We start from the raw sequence: 17,415 nt of genomic DNA, 5'->3' as shown, positions 1-17,415 counted from the left end.
AGAAAACTAATATTATGGCATCCAGTCTCATCACTTCATGGAAAATAGATGGGGAAACAGTGGAAACAGTGACAGACTTTATTTTGGGGGGGCTCCAAAATCACTGCAGATGGTGACTGCAGCCATGAAATTAAAAGATGCTTGCTCCTTGGAAGAAAAGTTATGACCAACTTAGACAGCATGATAAAAAGCAGAAACATTACTTTGCCAACAAAGATCTGTCTAATCAAAGCTATGGCTTTTCCAGGAGTCATATATGGGTGGGAGAGTTGGACAATAAATAAAGTTGAGTGCCAAAGAATTGATGCTTTTGAACTGTGGTGTTGGAGAAGACTCTTGAGAGTCTCTTGGACAGCAAGGAGATTCAACCAGTCCATCCTAAAGGAACTGCAGATACATTAAAAGGACTGATGCTGTATCTGAAACTCCAATACTTGGGCCACCAGATGTGGAGAAGTGACTCATTTGAAAAGACCCTGATACTGGGAAAGATTGAAGGCAGGAGGAGAAGGGGACGACAGAGGGTGAGATGGTTGGATTGCATCACTGTCTCAATGGACATGAGTCTGAGTAAACTTTGGGAGTTGGTGATGGACAGAGAGGCCTGGCATGCTGCAGTCCATGGGGTCACAAACAGTTGGACATGACTGAGTGACTGAACTGAACTGATGCATGTATATATTTGACATATCATTGTATAAGTTTAAGTTGAATAATATGTTGATTTGATACCTCTATCATATAAGATAATTATCTTTCTTTTTGTAATGAGAACATTTAAGATTAAGTCTCTTAGCAACTTGAAAATATATAATATATTATTGCTAACTATAATTGTAATGTGCATTAAATTCCCCAAACTTATACTTTCAAACTGTAAGTTTGAACCCATTGACCGGTATTTCTAAAATTTGCCCCCCACCCCCGCCACTGTTGAAAACCATCATTATATTCTGTTTCTTTAAGTTTGGCTTTTTGAGATTTCAAATACAGGTGATATCATACAGTGTTTTCTGGTAACAACTCATTTCACTAAGCATAATATCTTCACGCTGCATCCATGTTGTCAGAAATGGAAATATTTTATTTTTTTTCTCATGGCTGGTTAATAATTATATATATAGCACATTTTGATTTTATTCATTCACAGGCAGGTTAATATCATATCTTGGTTATTGTGAGTAATACTGCAATAAACAATGTAATCAGGATCTATTTTTTGAGATAGTGATTTCATTTCCTTTGGATATATACACAGAAGTGAATTACAAGATTATATAGTAGTTCTACTTTTAATTTTATGAGTAAACTCCATACTGTTTTCTATAGTAGCTGATCCACTTTACATTCCTCCTAAAAGTGCACAATTGTTCCTGTTTCTCCATGTTCTTACCAATACTGGTTATTTCTGGTCATTTTAATGACTGTCATTCTAACAGGTGTAAGCTGATCTCTTGCTAGGCTTTTAATTTGTATTACTCTGATGATTAGTAATGTTGAGTATGTTTTCATGTACCTGTTGTTCATTTGGAAAAATAATCTCTTCAGGTTTGCAAATATTTCCTCCCATTTCATATGTTGCCTTTTTAATTTTGTTGATTGTATCTTTTGTTCTGGTCCCACTGTTAACTTTTGCTTTTGCTTTTTATGCTTTTGATTATATATATAACCCCATGAATTGCAGCATGCCAGGCCTCCCTGCCCATCACCAACTCCTGGAGTTCACTCAAACTCATGTCCATCGAGTCGGTGATGCCATCCAGCCATCTCATCCTCTGTCGTCCCCTTCTCCTCCTGCCCCCAATCCCTTCCAGCATCAGAGGCTTTTCCAATGAGTCAGCTCTTCACATGAGGTGGCCAAAGTACTGGAGTTTCAGCTTTAGCATCATTCCTTCCAAAGAAATCCCAGGGCTGATCTCCTTCAGAATGGACTGGTTGGATCTCCTTGCAGTCCAAGGAACTCTCCAGAGTCTTCTCCAACACAACAGTTCAAAAGCAGCAATTCTCCACCGCTCAGCCTTCTTCACAGTCCAACTCTCACGTCCATACATGACCACAGGGAAAACCATAGCCTTGACTACACGGACCTTAGTCGGCAAAGTAATGTCTCTGCTTTTGAATATACTATCTAGGTTGGTCATAACTTTTCTTCCAAGGAGTAAGCGTCTTTTAATTTCATGGCTGCAATCACCATCTGCAGTGATTTTGGAGCCCCAAAAAATAAAGTCTGACACTGTTTCCACTGTTTCCCCATCTATTTCCCATGAAGTGATGGGACCAGATGCCATGATCTTCGTTTTCTGAATGTTGAGCTTTAGGCCAACTTTTTCACTCTTCACTTTCACTTTCATCAAGAGGCTTTTTAGTTCCTCTTCACTTTCTGCCATAAGGGTGGTGTCATCTGCATATCTGAGGTTATTGATATTTCTCCGAGCAGTCTTGATTCCAGCTTGTGTTTCTTCCAGTCCAGCCTTATATGCAGAGTACATCATACAAAATGCTGGGCTGGATGAAGCACAAGCTGGAATCAAGATTGTTGGGAGAAATATCAATAACTTCAGATATGCAGATGACACTGCCCTATGGCAGAAGCAAACGAAAACAAAAGAGCCTCTTGATGAAAGTGAAAGAGGAGAGTGAAAAAGTTGGCTTAAAACTAAACATTCAAAAAACTAAGATCTGTCATCAGGTCCCATCACTTCATGGTAAATAGATAGGGAAACAATGGAAACAGTGAGAGACTTTACACTGGGGGGCTCTAAAATCACTGCAGATTATGAGTGCAACCATGAAATTAAAAGAAGCTTTCTCCTTGGAAGAAAAGTTGTGATTAACCCAGACAGCATATTAAAAAGCAGAGACATTACTTTGCCAATGAAGGTCCAGCTAGTCACAGCTATGGTTTTTCCAGTAGTCATGAATGGATGTGAGAGTCTGACTGTAAAGGAAAGTGAACACCACAGAATGGATGCTTTTGAACTGTGGTGTTGGAGAAGACTCTTGAGAGTCCCTTGGACTGCAAGGAGATCCAACCAGTTAATCCTAAAGGAAATCAGTCCTAAATATTCATTTGAAGGACATATGCTGAAGCTGAAACTCCAATACTTTGGCCACTTGATGTGAAGAACTCATTGGAAAAGACCCTGATGCTGGGAAAGGTTGAAAGTAGGAGGTGAAGGGGTTGACAGAGGGTGAGATGGCTGGATGGCATCACTGGTTCTATGGACATGAGTTTGCACAAGCTCTGGGAGTTGATGATGGACAGGGATGCCTGGCATGCTGCAATCCATGGGGTCACAAAGAGTCAGACATGATTGAGTAACTGAACTGACTGAGGTTGATGAATATTTTTTCTATGTCTACTTTCTGGAGAGTTTTGATCATAAATAGGTGTTGAATTTTGTCAAAAAATTTCTGTGCATCTATTGAAATAATCATTTTTTTTCTTCCAATTTGTTAGTATTCTATCTTCTGCATTTTTGTGGAAGAATTTGAGAAAATAGATGGTAGCTCTTCTCTAAATTTTTGATAGTGAAGAGCTGGCCTGCAGAGTTTCAGCTGATAGGTCAGCCATAAGTGTTCCCAATAGATAAAGCAGCTGTTCAGTTCCGTTCAGTTCAGTTTCTCAGTTGTGTCCGACTCTTTGCAAAACCATGGACTGCAGCACACCAGGCCTCCCTGTCCATCATCAACTCCCGGAATTTACCCAAACTCATCTCCGTTAAGTCAGTGATGCCACCCAACATCCCATTCTCTGTCATTCCCTTCTCCTTCCGCCTTCAGTCTTTCCCAGCATCAGGGTCTTTTACAATGAGTCAGCTCTTCACACCAGGTGGCCAAAGTATTGGAGTTTCAGCTTCAACATCAGTCCTTCCAATGAACACTCAGAACTGATCTCCTATAGGATGGAATGGTTGGACCGCCTTGCAGTCCAAGGGACTCTCAAGAGTCTTCTCCAACACCACAGTTCAAAAGCATCAGTTCTTCAGCACTCAGCTTTCTTTATAGTCCAACTCTCACATCCATACATGACTACTGGAAAAACCATAGCTCTGACTAGATGGACCTTTGTTGGCAAAGTAATGTCTCTGCTTTTTAATATGCTGTCTAATTTGGTCATAGCTTTTCTTCCAAGGAGCGAGTGTCTTTTAATTTCATGGCTGCCGTCACCATCTACAATGATTTTTGAGCCCCCCAAAATAAAGTCTGTCACTGTTTCCTCATCTATTTGCCATGAAGTGATGGGACCAGATACCATGATCTTAGTTTTCTGAATGCTGAGCTTTAAGCCAACTTTTCCACTCTCCCCTTTCACTTTCATCAAGAGGCTCTTTAGCATTTCTTCACTTTCTGCCATAAGCGTGGTGTCATCTGCATATCTGATGTTATTGATATTTCTCCCGGCAATCTTGATTCCAACTTGTGCTTCATCCAGTGCAGCCTTTCTCATAATGTACTCTGCATATAAGTTAAATAAGCAGGGTGACATAATACAGCCTTGATGTAGTCCTTTTCCTATTTGGAACCAGTCTGTTGTTCCATGCCCAGTTCTAACTGTTGCTTCCTGACCTGCATACAGGTTTCTCAACAGGCAGGTCAGGTGGTCTGGTATTTCCATATTTTTCAGAATTTTCCACAGTTTATTGAGATCCACACAGTCAAAGGCTTTGGTTTAGTCAATAAAGCATAAATAGATGTGTTTCTGGAACTCTCTTGCTTTTTCGATGATCCAGCAGATGTTGGCAATTTGATCTCTGGTTCCTCTGCCTTTTCTAAAACCAGCTGGAACATCAGGAAGTTCACGGTTCATGTATTGCTGAAGCCTGCCTTGGAGAATTTTCCTCTTAATTGTGGAATTTTCTCCCTGTGAGTGGGATTGGAGCAGTGGCTTGTGAATGCTTCCTGGTTGGGAGAAAACTTGAGTCTGTGTTCTGGTGGACAGAGCTGAATCTCATCTCTCTGGAGGGAAGTGTAGTGTCCAATAGTTAGTTTTGGGGTTTCTGTTGATATGGTATGCCTTGGGCATCCTGTCTGTTAATATTCAGGGTTGTATTCCTATTTTGCTGGAGGATTAGCACGAGGTGCCTTGCACTAGTGTTTGCTGGCTCTTGGATGTAGCTTGGTCTCAACAAGCTAGGTATGGAGGCTTTTGGGTGGGTTCTCATCTATTAATGTTCCCTGGAGTTAGGAGTTCCATGATGTTCTAAAGTTCTGGAGTTGAGCCCCCTGCCTCTGGGTTTTGGTCCGGACCTCTTACAGTAATATCAAGATTTCTCAGGACACACAGCAGAGATGACAAACCCCTAATATAATGATGAAACAACTCTCCATTGCCAGGCAGACCCAAAGAGATTCAGAGTTATACAGAGTAGAGAAGAGGGACAAAGGAGGAGGAGGTGACCAGCAGGAGAAAAAGGAGAGTCAAAAGGGAAGAGAGCAGCCAAGCCAATAATCAGATCCCTACAGGAAACAAGATACCAAAAACTAGACTCTTAAAGATACAAAATTAATAACGAAAGATCAAAAATTAAAAACCTAGAATAAAAATTAACTATCAGAAGTACAACATAAAAAACAAAATGCAACCCCAAAATAAGAAATATGGAATGTATTTTTTAATAAGATTTTTAAAAGAAATGTTAAAAGTAGGCTATAAAAAATACAATGGGAATTTGCTGTAAGACTCGTGGATCCCAAGCCGAGGCTCAGTAACAACCTAGACAGGTGCAATGTGGAGGAAGGTGGGAGGGATGTTTTAGTTGGAGGGGACATGCATAAACCTATGGCTTATTCTAGTTGATGTTCGGTAGAAACCAACACAATACTGTAAAGCAATTATCCTTCAGTTGAAAATAAAGAAATACAAAGAGAAAAAAGTAGGCTATTAAAAAAAAACTTAAAAGAGTAATAAAGAAACATATTAGGATAGTATGTGGGGAAAATGAAGGTGGGGGGAAAGGAAAAATGAGAAAAAAGAATAAAAGTTAAAGAGTTTTAAAAGTAAAAAATAAAATAATAAAGAAAAAATTATAGGAGGCGGGACAATGTAACAGTGGTAATGAGATGAATGTTCATGTGATTCCTCCATTTTCCTGTTCCAGTCGAGTTGCCTACTCAGACCGTCCCCGAACATATCTAGGAATGTCTCTGGAGCTGTTGTGGGCAGTGTTGTGTCAGTTCAGTATCAGTTCAGTGGCAGATATTCTCTAGTTCTGGCTTATACTTGTTCTCAAATCTACAATTGCCCCTCAAATGTACAGTGTCAGATTAGCTCCAGGATTTTATTTATTTATTTTTCAAGATAAATGATAGCTGTTAATTTTTTAACTAATTACTTATTTATTTTTAATATACATTTATTTATTTTAATTGGAGGCTAATTACTTTACAATATTGTACTGGTTTTGCCATACAATGATATGAATCCGCTACTGGTGTACATGTGTTCCCCATCCTGAATCCCCTTCCCAGCTCCCTCCGCATCCCATCCCTCTGGGTCATCCAGTGCACCAGCCCCGAGCACCCTGTATCATGCATCCAACCTGGACTGGTGATTAATTTCACAGGTTTCAATGCCATTCTCCCAAATCATTCTACCCGCGGCATCTCACACAGAGTCCAAAAGATTGTTCTATACATCTGTGTCTCTTTTGCTGTCTCGCATACAGGGTTATGGTGACAATCTTTCTAAATTCCATATATATGTGTATACTGTATTAGTGTTTTTCTTTCTGGCTTACTTCACTCTGTATAATCGGCTCCAGTTTCATCCACCTCATTAGAACTGATTCAAATGTATTTTTTTAACGACTGAGTAACACTCCATTGTGTATATGTACCACAGCTTTCTTATCCATTCATCTGCTGATGGACATCTAGGTTGCTTCCATGTCCTGGCTATTATAAACAGTGCTGCAATGAACATTGGGGTACACGTGTCTCTTTCAATTGTGGTTTTGTTGGTGTGTATGCCCAGCAGTGGGATTGCTGGGTCATAAGGCAGTTCTATTTCCAGTTTTTTAAGGAATGTCCACACTGTTCTCCATAGTGGCTGTACTAGATTGCATTCCCACCAACAGTGTAAGAGGATTCCCTTTTCTCCACACCCTCTCCAGCATTTATTGCTTGTAGACTTTTGGATCGCTGCCATTCTGACTAGTGTGAAATGGTACCTCATTGTGGTTTTGATTTGCATTTCTCTGATAATGAGTGATGTTGAGCATCTTTTCATGTGTTTGTTACTCATCTGTATGTCTTCTTTGGAGAAATGTCTATTTAGTTCTTTGGCTAATTTTTTTTATTGGGTTGATTATTTTTCTGGAATTGAGCTTCAGGAGTTGCTTGTATATTTTTGAGATTAGTTGTTTGTCAGTTGCTTCATTTGCTATTATTTTCTCCCATTCTGAAGGCTTTCTTTTTACCTTGCTTATAGTTTCCTTTGTTGTGCAGAAGCTTTTAATTTTAATTAGGTCCCATTTATTTATTTTTGCATTTATTTTCTATATTCTGTGAGGTGGGTCATAGAGGATCCTGCTGTGATTTATGTCGGAGAGTGTTTTGCCTATGTGCTCCTCTAGGAGTTTTATAGTTCCTGGTCTTATGTTTAGATCTTTAATCCATTTTGAGTTAATTTTTGTGTATGGTGTTAGAATGTGTTCTAGTTTCATTTTTTTACAAGTGGTTGACCAGTTTTCCCAACACCAGTTTTTAAAGACATTGTCTTTTCTCCATTATATATCTTTGCATTTAAAATTTTTGTTTCCTTGTTAATTTTCTGTTTAGTTGATCTATCCATAGGTATGAGTGGAGTATTAAAGTCTTCCACAATTATTATGTTATTATTAATTTCCACTTTCATACTTGCTAACATTTGTCTTACATATGACGGTGCTCCTATGTTGGGTTCATATATATTTATAATTGTTATATCTTCTTCTTGGATTGATCCTTTCATCATTAGGTAGTGGCCTTCTTTTTGTCTTTTCATAGCCTGTATTTTAAAGTCTATTTTATGCGATATGAGTATCACTACTCCTGCTTTCTTTTGCTCTCCAGTTGTGTGAAATATTTTTTTCCAGCCCTTCACTTTCAGTCTGTACGTGTCCCTTGTTTCGAGCTGGGTCTCTTGGAGACAACATACATAAGGGTCTTCTTTTTGTATCCATTCAGCCAGTTTTGTTTTTTGGTTGGGGCATTCAACCCATTTATATTTAAGGTAATTATTGATAAGTATGATCTCGTTGCTATTTACTTTATTGTTTGGTTTCGAGTTTATACACCCTTTCTCTGTTTCATGTCTAGAGAAGATCCTTTAGCATTTGTTGAAGAGCTGGTTTGGTGGTGCTGAATTTGCTCAGTTTTTGCTTGTCTGTAAAGCTTTTGATTTCTCCTTCATATTTGAATGAGATCCTTGCTGGGTACAGTAATCTGGGCTGTAGGTTATTTTCTTTCATCACTTTAAGTATATCCTGCCATTCCCTCCTGGCCTGAGGAGTTTCTATTGAAAGATCAGCTGTTATCCTTATGGGAATCCCCTTGTGCGTTATTTGTTATTTTTCCCTTGCTGCTTTTACTATTTGTTCTTTGTGTTTGATCTTGGTTAATTTGATTAATATGTGTCTTGGAGTGTTTCTCCTTGGTTTTATCCTGTTTGGGACTCTCTGGGTTTCTTGGACTTGCTGATTATTTCCTTCCCCATTTTAGGGAAGTTTTCAACTATTATCTCCTCAAGGATTTTCTCATGGTCTTTCTTTTTGTCTTCTTCTCTTGGACTCCTATGATTCGAATGTTGGTGTGTTTAACACTGTTCTGGAGGTCTCTGAGATTGTCCTCATTTCTTTTAATTCACTTTTCTTTTTTCCTCTCTGATTCATTTATTTCTACTTTTCTATCTTCTACTTCACTAATCCCATCTTCTGCCTCTGTTATTCTACTATTTGTTGCCTCCAGAGTGTTTTTTATGTCATTTATTGCATTATTCATTATATATTGACTCTTTTTTATTTCTTCTAGGTCTTGTTAAGCCTTTCTTGCATCTTCTCAATCCTTATCTCCAGGCTATTTACCTGTAACTCCATTTTTTTTTTCCCAAAATTTTGGATCATTTTCACTATCATTATTCAGAATTCTTTATCAGGTAGATTTCTTATCTCTTCTTTTGTTTGGTTTGGTGGGCATTTATCCTGTTCTTTTACCTTCTGTGTCTTTGTCTGCCTTTTCATCTTGTTTATATTGCTGTGTTTGGGGTGGCCTTTCCGTATTCTGGCAGTTTGTGGAGTTCTCTTTATTGTGGAGTTTCCTTACTGTGGGTGGGTTTGGAAAGGTGGCTTGTCAAAGTTTCCTGGTTAGGGAAGCTTGTGTTCGTGTTTTGGTGGTTGGATCTGGATTTCTTCTCTCTGGAGTGCAGTGAAGTGTCCAGTAATGAGTTATGAGATGTCAGTGGGTTTGGTTTGACTTTGGGAAGCCTGTATATTAAAGCTCAGGGCTATGTTCCTGTGTTGCTGGAGAATTTGCATGGTATGTCTTGCTCTGGAACTTACTGGCCCTTGGGTGGTGCTTGGTTTCAGTGTATGTATGGAGGCGTTTGATGAGCTCCTATCTATTTATTTTCCTTGGAGTCAGGAGTTCTCTGGTGTTCTCACGATTTGAACTTAAGCCTCCTGCCTCTGGTTTTCAGTCTTATTCTTACAGTAGCCTCAAGACTTCTCCATCTATACAGCACTGATGATAAACATCTATGTTAAAGATGAAAAGTATCTCCACATTGAGGGACACCCAGAGAGGTTCATAGTTACGTGGAGAAAAGAAGAGGGATGAGGGAGATAGAGGTGACCAGGAGAAGAAGAGGTGGAATCAAAAGAGGAGAGAGCAAGCTAGCCAGTAATCACTTCCTTATTTGCTCTCCACAGTCTGGATTGCTCAGAGATATTCACGGATTTATACAGAGAAGAGAAGAGGGAGAAATGAGACAGAGGTGGTCAGGAGGATAAAAAGGGGGAATCAAAAAGAGAGAGACAGATCCAGCCAGTAACTAGGTCCCTAAGTGTTCTACACAGTCCGGAACACACAAAGAGATTCACAGAGTTGAGTAGAGAAGAGAAGTGGGGAGGGAGGAAATAGAGGTGACCTGGTGGAGAAAAGAAAAGTCCAAAGGGGAGAGAGTAGTCAAGCCAGTAATCTCACTCCCAAGTAAAAATGGGTACTCAAGATTGGGTTCTTAAAGGTACAAATTGACCACAAATACCATAAAGCAAAGATTAAAAATCTAGAGTAGAGGTTGGATTCTCAAAAATGCAATATTAAGGGAAAAAAAGTCACAAAAATTATAAAAGATATATATATGAATTTTGCTTTAAAAATAGTGTCTTTGTTTTGCAAACTAATAGTTCAGTTCAGTTCAGTCACTCAATCGTGTCTGACCCTTTGCAAACCCATGAATCACAGCACGCCAGGCCTCCCTGTCCATCACCAACTCCTGGAGTTCACTCAGGCTCACATCCATCGATTCAGTGATGCCATGCAGCCATCTCATCCTCGGTCGTCCCCTTCCCCTCCTGCCCCCAATCTCTCCCAGCATCAAAGTCTTTTCCAATGAGTCAATTCTTCGCATGAGGTGCCCAAAGTACTGGAGTTTCAGCTTTAGCATCATTCCTTCCAAAGAAATCCCAGGGCTGATTTTCTTCAGAATGGATTGGTTGGATCTCCTTGCAGTCCAAGGGACACTCAAGAGTCTTCTCCAACACCACAGTTCAAAAGCATTAATTCTTCGGTGCTCAGCCTTCTTCACAGTCCAACTCTCACATCCATACATGACCACAGGAAAAACCATAGCCTTGACTAGATGGACCTTAGTTGGCAAAGTAATGTCTTTGCTTTTGAATATGCTGTCTAGGTTGGTCATAACTTTTCCTCCAAGGAGTAAGCATCTTTTAATCTAAGTCCTCTGTTACTCCTTTACTTTTCATTTTTATAACTTCCTATTATTTTTTTTAATTTTTTAAAATTTCAAATTATAAGAAATTTTAAAAAATAATAAGAATTTATAAAAATGAAAAGTAAAGGAGTAATAGAGGACTTAAAAATAATAAATTTTTTAAAGAAAAAATTTAAAAATGATCATAGTAAAAATATATCTAGGACTTTCTCTGGTGTTTTTGTAGACAGTGTGGGGTCAGTTCATTTTCAGATAGTTCCTTTGTCCAGCTTGTACTTCTCAAGGTTTCTAGGTCCCTTCCTATGTAGTTGGTGCTAACTACAGGGTTTTAACCTATTGCACCTGTCACTTCCAAGGAGGGTCCCTCTGTTTGTTTTAGCATCTTCTGTTTGCTTGTCTCTTCAGTGTCTAATTTCTGCCCTGACAGAAGGGGGCGGTGGTGGTCACTTTTTTAGGCCTACTTGTTCAGTCGTGCTGTGGGGAGGGAGGAACACTGCAAACAAATAACACTGGAGTGTGCTCACATTGTCTCAGCCACACTGGATTTATCCCCGATCATGGCATGTGTTCTTCCCCAGTCTGCACTGCTCAGGCTCTAGGTTGCTCTGGCGGGAACTGTCTGAGGCCGGCCCTGGGTTGTATGCACTTCCCAGGTCTAAGCTGCTCAGGTTCAGGTACTCGGATAGTCCACAAAGGCACAGACTCGGTTGAGCCTGCGTTTTGTGCCCTTCCCAGGTCTGAGCAGCCCAGGTGACCAGGTGCTTGGCAAGCATGGTCGCCCCCAACTGAAGGCTGTGACTTATCCCCTTCCCCGTCCCTGCCACTTGGTTTTCTGGGTGTACAACCGGCGCACCTTCTCAAGCGTGCTGTGTGTCTCTTCTGGGGAGCTGATCTCTGGCTGCAACCCTCCCAGCAGATGTCAATTGTCCAGAATCCCAAGAAGTCTTGGTTAGCAGTGAAGTCTGCTTGCAGTTTGGTATAGGATGCCTCTCTGGGGCTGCGATTGTCCCCTTCTGGTTCTGGCTGCCTTCACCTGCCTGTTCCTGGCGAGGGATGGGCTGGCCCACAGCCAGCTATCTCTGCTCAGTCCTTTTTTCTGTGAGCGGGCCTGGCAATGTCTTAGGTTAGGGCTTTTAGTGGGATAGCTATCCCACAGTCTGGCTTGCTATCTCAAGTTAGTTTCCTCAGACTGCTCTCAGGGCATTCAGCCCAGTCTTTCCCCTAAACAATGCAGCCCGTGCCTCCCTGCCCAGCCCCCGCTTGCTAGTGGTGAATGCGGGCCTCTGTGCTGCTTCTCCACTGGGAGTTACCATTGGGCATGTAATCTGTGGGTTTTAATATTTATTTATTTTTCCTCCTGGCTATGTTGTCCTTTGATGTTCCAAGGCTCACCACAGACTCGCCAGTGAGAGTGTTTCCTGGTGTTTGGAAACTTCTCTCTTCTTTAAGACTCCCTTCCCTGGACGGATCTCTGTCCCTACCTCTTTTGCCTCTCTTTTCATCTTTTATATTTTTCCTACCTCCTTTCTAAGACAATGGGTTGCTTTTCTGGGTGCCTGATGTCCTCTGCCAGCATTCAGAAATTGTTTTGTGAAATTTACTCAGCGTTCAAATGTTCTTTGATGAATTTGTGGGGGAGAAAGTGGTCCCCCCATCTTATTTCTCTGCCATCTTAGGACCACCCCCCCCCCCAGCTCCAGGATTTTAATCTTTTGCACCTGCCACTTCTGGGGCAGTTCTACCTTCTTTTCTTTGATTAGGTTGGTCTCCTCTGTTTGAAAGTCTCTCCAGTGTCTGATCTTTTCTCTGACATGAGGGGATGAAAGTGGCTACTTATTTGGGCTCACTTGCTCAGTTGTACTATGGAGAAGGAGGGGCACTGCAAACAAATGCCACTGGCATGTGTGGGGAGCACTCACAGTGGATTGACCACACAGGGGTTGCCACAGCCCAAGGCGATATACACCTCCTAGGTCCAAGCTTCTCAGTCTCACTGGTGTGCCATGAGGGCACAGTCCCAGGTGTGTACCATGTGTCTCCTTAGGGGAGCTTGTCTCAAACTATGACACTCCTGGCAATGAGCCATCCAGGATCCCAGGAATACATGGGTGGTGACTGGTGGACTGCTCATAGCCTGGCAGGTGATGTGGTCTCTGGGTCCAAAATTACAGTGATCCCTTGCCTTCCACCTCTGGCTATCACACACTTGCCTGTCTGCCTCTGCAGAGGGCTGCATACAACATCCGGCTCACCCACCTTTGGTATTTGCTAGGGTGCGATCATTTGTTCTGTGAGCTCTCCAGGGTTTAGAGTGTGACATTAGAGCCTTCCCATGGGAATGGTCGTTTGTTTTTCTTTGTTTTTCTGGTGATCCCACAATTTAGGTTTTCCCCATTCCTTCTGAGCTATGTCAGTCACATTTGTTCCATCAGAGTGTCCTTAAGGAATTCAACTCAGGTCCTTTTCCTAAGGACCAATGACACAGCCCACACCTCAGCACACATTCCCCAGTCATGGCAGACAGGTGTGAGCATATGAGCAACTTCTTGGCTGGTAATTGTGATTTGGCATGATTTCTGTGATCTCTTTTATTTTTTTTTCTGGTTATGCTTCCCTCTGAGGTTCCTAAGCTCCCCATTGACACCTTCTGTGGGAGTGTTTCCTGTTGTGTGGAAATTTCTCCTCCTTCATGATGCCATCCCCAGGATGGGTCACTGTCCCCAAATCCATTGTCTCTCTTTCTGTCTTTATCTGTCATCCTACCTCATTCCAAAGAGATTGCTTTGCCTTTCTGGGTATCTGGGGTCCTCTGCCAGTGTTCAGAAGTTGTTCTGTAGGAGTTGCTCCACATGCAGATGATCTTTTGATGTATTTGTGAAGGAGAAAATGGTCTCCCAATCCTATTCCTTTGCCATCTTGGACCACTCCTCCAGACTTGTTTTATTGTCTGTCTGGTGTAAGTATTTACACCCAGGTTTCTGGTTGTTGGTGTTTTTTTTTTTTTTTTTTTTCCTTTTTGCATGGACTACCTCTTTCCTTTCCCTCATTTTCAGTCTTTTTTTTTTTTTGTCTTTATATCTAAACTGCATCTCTTGTAGGCAACACATATATGGGATTTAAAAGAATTGACCCAGATACTCTATGTCTTTTTATTGGAACTTTTAGGTTGTTGCATCTATTAGGTTGTTGCAAAGTAATTGTGATTGCTGCAAAAGTAATTGTGGCTCTTGCAAAAGTAATGATAATTGTGGGATGCAAAAGTATTTGATAATTGAGATTAAAAAGTAATTGTAGTTGGTGAAAAAGCAACTGAAGGTAAACAATAATTGTGTTTGGTGCAAAAGTAACAGTAACTGTGGAGTGCAAAAGTAATTCTGGTTGCTGTATAAGTAATTGAGTTTTGAACGAAATTGTGTGTGCAAAGGTAACTACACTTGGTCCAAAAGTAATCATGGCTAATGCAAAAGTAATTGCAGTTGGTACAAAAGTAGTTGAGGTTCACAAGTAATAGTGGTAAGCTCTTTAGTTAAAAATAAATAAATTTAATTATTAAAAACAAAATAAATATATACTTTCAAAGAAAAAAGTTAACTGTGATTTGTACAAATATCAACCACAATTACTTCTGAATCTCAATTACTTTTGTACCAACTGTAATTACTATTACATTTGTACCAACCTAATATATTTAAATTAATTATTGATAATTTATACTTATTTTCATTTTGTTAATTGCTTTGGAATTGCTTTTATAGTTTTATTTTGTTTCTTTCTTCTTTGGCTCTCTTCACTTGTGACTGAATGGCTATCTTCAATATTATGTTTGAATTCCGTTCTCTTCCTTTGTGCTTATCTATTACAGATTTTTGGTTTGAGGTTACCATGAGGTTTACATATAACATACATGCATGTGTGCATGTATGTATGTGTATATGTACATATGTATAAGCCTGATCCAAGATGGTGAAGTAGAAGGACACGCACTCATCTTCTCCTGAAAGAACACCAAGACCACAACTAGCTGCTGAACAACCATTGATAGAAAGATTTTGGAACCTACCAAAAAGACACCCTACATCCAAGGACAAAGTAGAAGCTGCACTAAGACAGTAGGAGGGATGGAATCACGTTAAAATCAAACCTCATACCTGAAAGAGACTCTTTGAGGGCACCAACAAAACCTTGTGCACACCAGGACCCAGGGGAAACAAGCAGTGACCCCACAAGAGACTGAGCCAGAGTTGCCTGTAAGTGTTTGGAAGTCTCTGGCAGAGGTGTGGGTTGACAGTGAACTGCTGTGGGGACAGAGACCCTGGCAGCAGCAATCCTATGAGGGGTGGCATGGGCCTAACTTCTCTTGGAGAAGTCCATCATTAGCCATACCACAGAACCACCAGGTGGGCAATCCACAAACTGGTAACAATTATACCAAAGAAGTTATAACACTATTGCAAAGGTTCTAGGCCCCACAACAGACGTCCCAACCTGGGGATCTGGCAAAGGGACTGGGAATCCCTGGGGATCTGACTTTAAAGGTAAGCAGATTTGATTACAGAACTTCCACAGGACTAGGGAAACACATGCTGGGAAAGGCTGAAAGCAGGAGGAGAGGGGATGACAGAAGATGAGATATTTGGATGGCATCACCGACTCAATGGACATGAGTTTGAGCAAACTCTGGGAGATAGTAAAGGGCAGGGAAGCCTGGTGTCCTGCAGTCCATGGGGTTGCAAAGAGTCAGACATGACTAAGCGACTTAACAACAAGGGAAACAGAGGCTTATTGAGGGCACAAACAAAACCTTATGTGCATTAGGGCACAGAAATTAGCAGTGACCTCTCAAGAGACTGAGCCAGACTTGCTTGTGAGTGTTTGAGAGCTCCTGGCTGAGGTGTGGATAGACAGTGGCCTACCTCAGGGTCGGGTGCACTGGCAGCAGAAGTCTTAGGAGGAGAGGTTTGTTGGCATAAGTCCTCTTGGAGGAGGTTGCCATAACCCTACCATAAAGACTGCAGACTCCAGGGCTGAGCCATCTCAGTCCAAAGTACAGGGAGGGAGCACAGATCCACCCATCAGCAGAAAATTGGATTAAAGATTTACTGAGCATGGTTCTACACACCAGAGCAAGACCCAGTTTTCCCTACAGCCAGTGCCTTCCATCAAGAAGCTTCCAAAAACCACTTATCCTCATGCATCAGAAGGCAGACAGAATGAAAACCATAACCACAAAAAAACTAACCAAACTGATCTCAAGGATCATAGCCTTGTCTAATTCAATGAAACTATTAGCCCTGCTGTGCAGGGCCACCCAGATGGAAGGGTCATGGTGGTGAGTTCTGACAAAACGTGGTCCATTGTAAAAAGGAATGGCAAACCACGTCATCATTCTTTCCTTGATAACTCCGTGAAGAGTATGAAAAGCAAAACATATGACACTGGAAGATAAACCCCTGAGGTCAGTAGTTGTCCATAATGCTACTGGGGCAGAGTGAAGAAATAGCTCCAGAAAGAATAAGGAGGCTAGCCGAAGCAGAAATGAATCCCAGTTGTGGATGTGTCTGGTGGTGAAAGTAAAGTCTGATGCTTTAAAGTACAGTATTGCATAGGAACCTAGAATGGTAGGTCCATGAATCAAGGTAAGTTGGATGTGGTCACACAGAAGATGGCAAGAGTAAACGTTGACATTCTAGGAATCAGTGAACTAAAATTGATGGGAATGGATGACTTTAATTCAGGTGACCATTATATCTACTACTGTGGGCAAAAATTCCTTAAGAGAAACCAAATAACCCTCATAGTCAACAAGAGTCTGAAATGCCATTCTTGGATGCAATCTCAAAAATGACAGAATGATCTCGGTTCATTTTCAAGGCAAACCATTCAACATCACACTAATCCAAGTCTATGCCCCAACCGCTGATGCCAAAGAACCTGAAGGTGAACATTTTTATGAAGCCCTATAAGACCTTTTAGAACTAACACCAAAAAATGATGTCCTTTCATCATAGGGGACAGGAATGCAAAAATAGGAAGTCAAAAGTTGCGTGGAGTAACAGGCAAGTTTGGCCTTGTGGTACAAAATGAAGCAAGGCAAATGCTAGCAGAGTTTTGCTAAGAGAAGGAACTGGTTATAACAAAAACCTCTTCAAACAACACAAGTTCAATTTAGTTCAGTCGTTCAGTCATGTCCGACTCTTTGAGACTCCATGAATCGCAGCATGCCAGGCCTCCCTGTCCATCACCAACTCCTGGAGTTCACCCAAACTCATGTCCATCGAGTCGGTGATGCCATCCAACCGTCTCAATCTCGGTCGTCCCCTTCTCCTTCTGTCCTCAATCTTTCCCAGCATCAGGGTTTTTTCTTTTTTTTTTTTTCAAATGAGTCAGCTCTTCGCATCAGGTGGCCAAAGTATTGGTGTTTCAGTTTTAGCATCAGTCCTACCAGTGAACACCCAGGACTGATCTCCTTTAGGATGAACTGG

Source organism: Budorcas taxicolor, chromosome X (assembly GCF_023091745.1).
Source record: "Budorcas taxicolor isolate Tak-1 chromosome X, Takin1.1, whole genome shotgun sequence".
In the NCBI taxonomy this organism is placed as follows: Eukaryota; Metazoa; Chordata; class Mammalia; order Artiodactyla; family Bovidae; genus Budorcas; species Budorcas taxicolor.
This window is presented reverse-complemented; position numbering follows the sequence as displayed.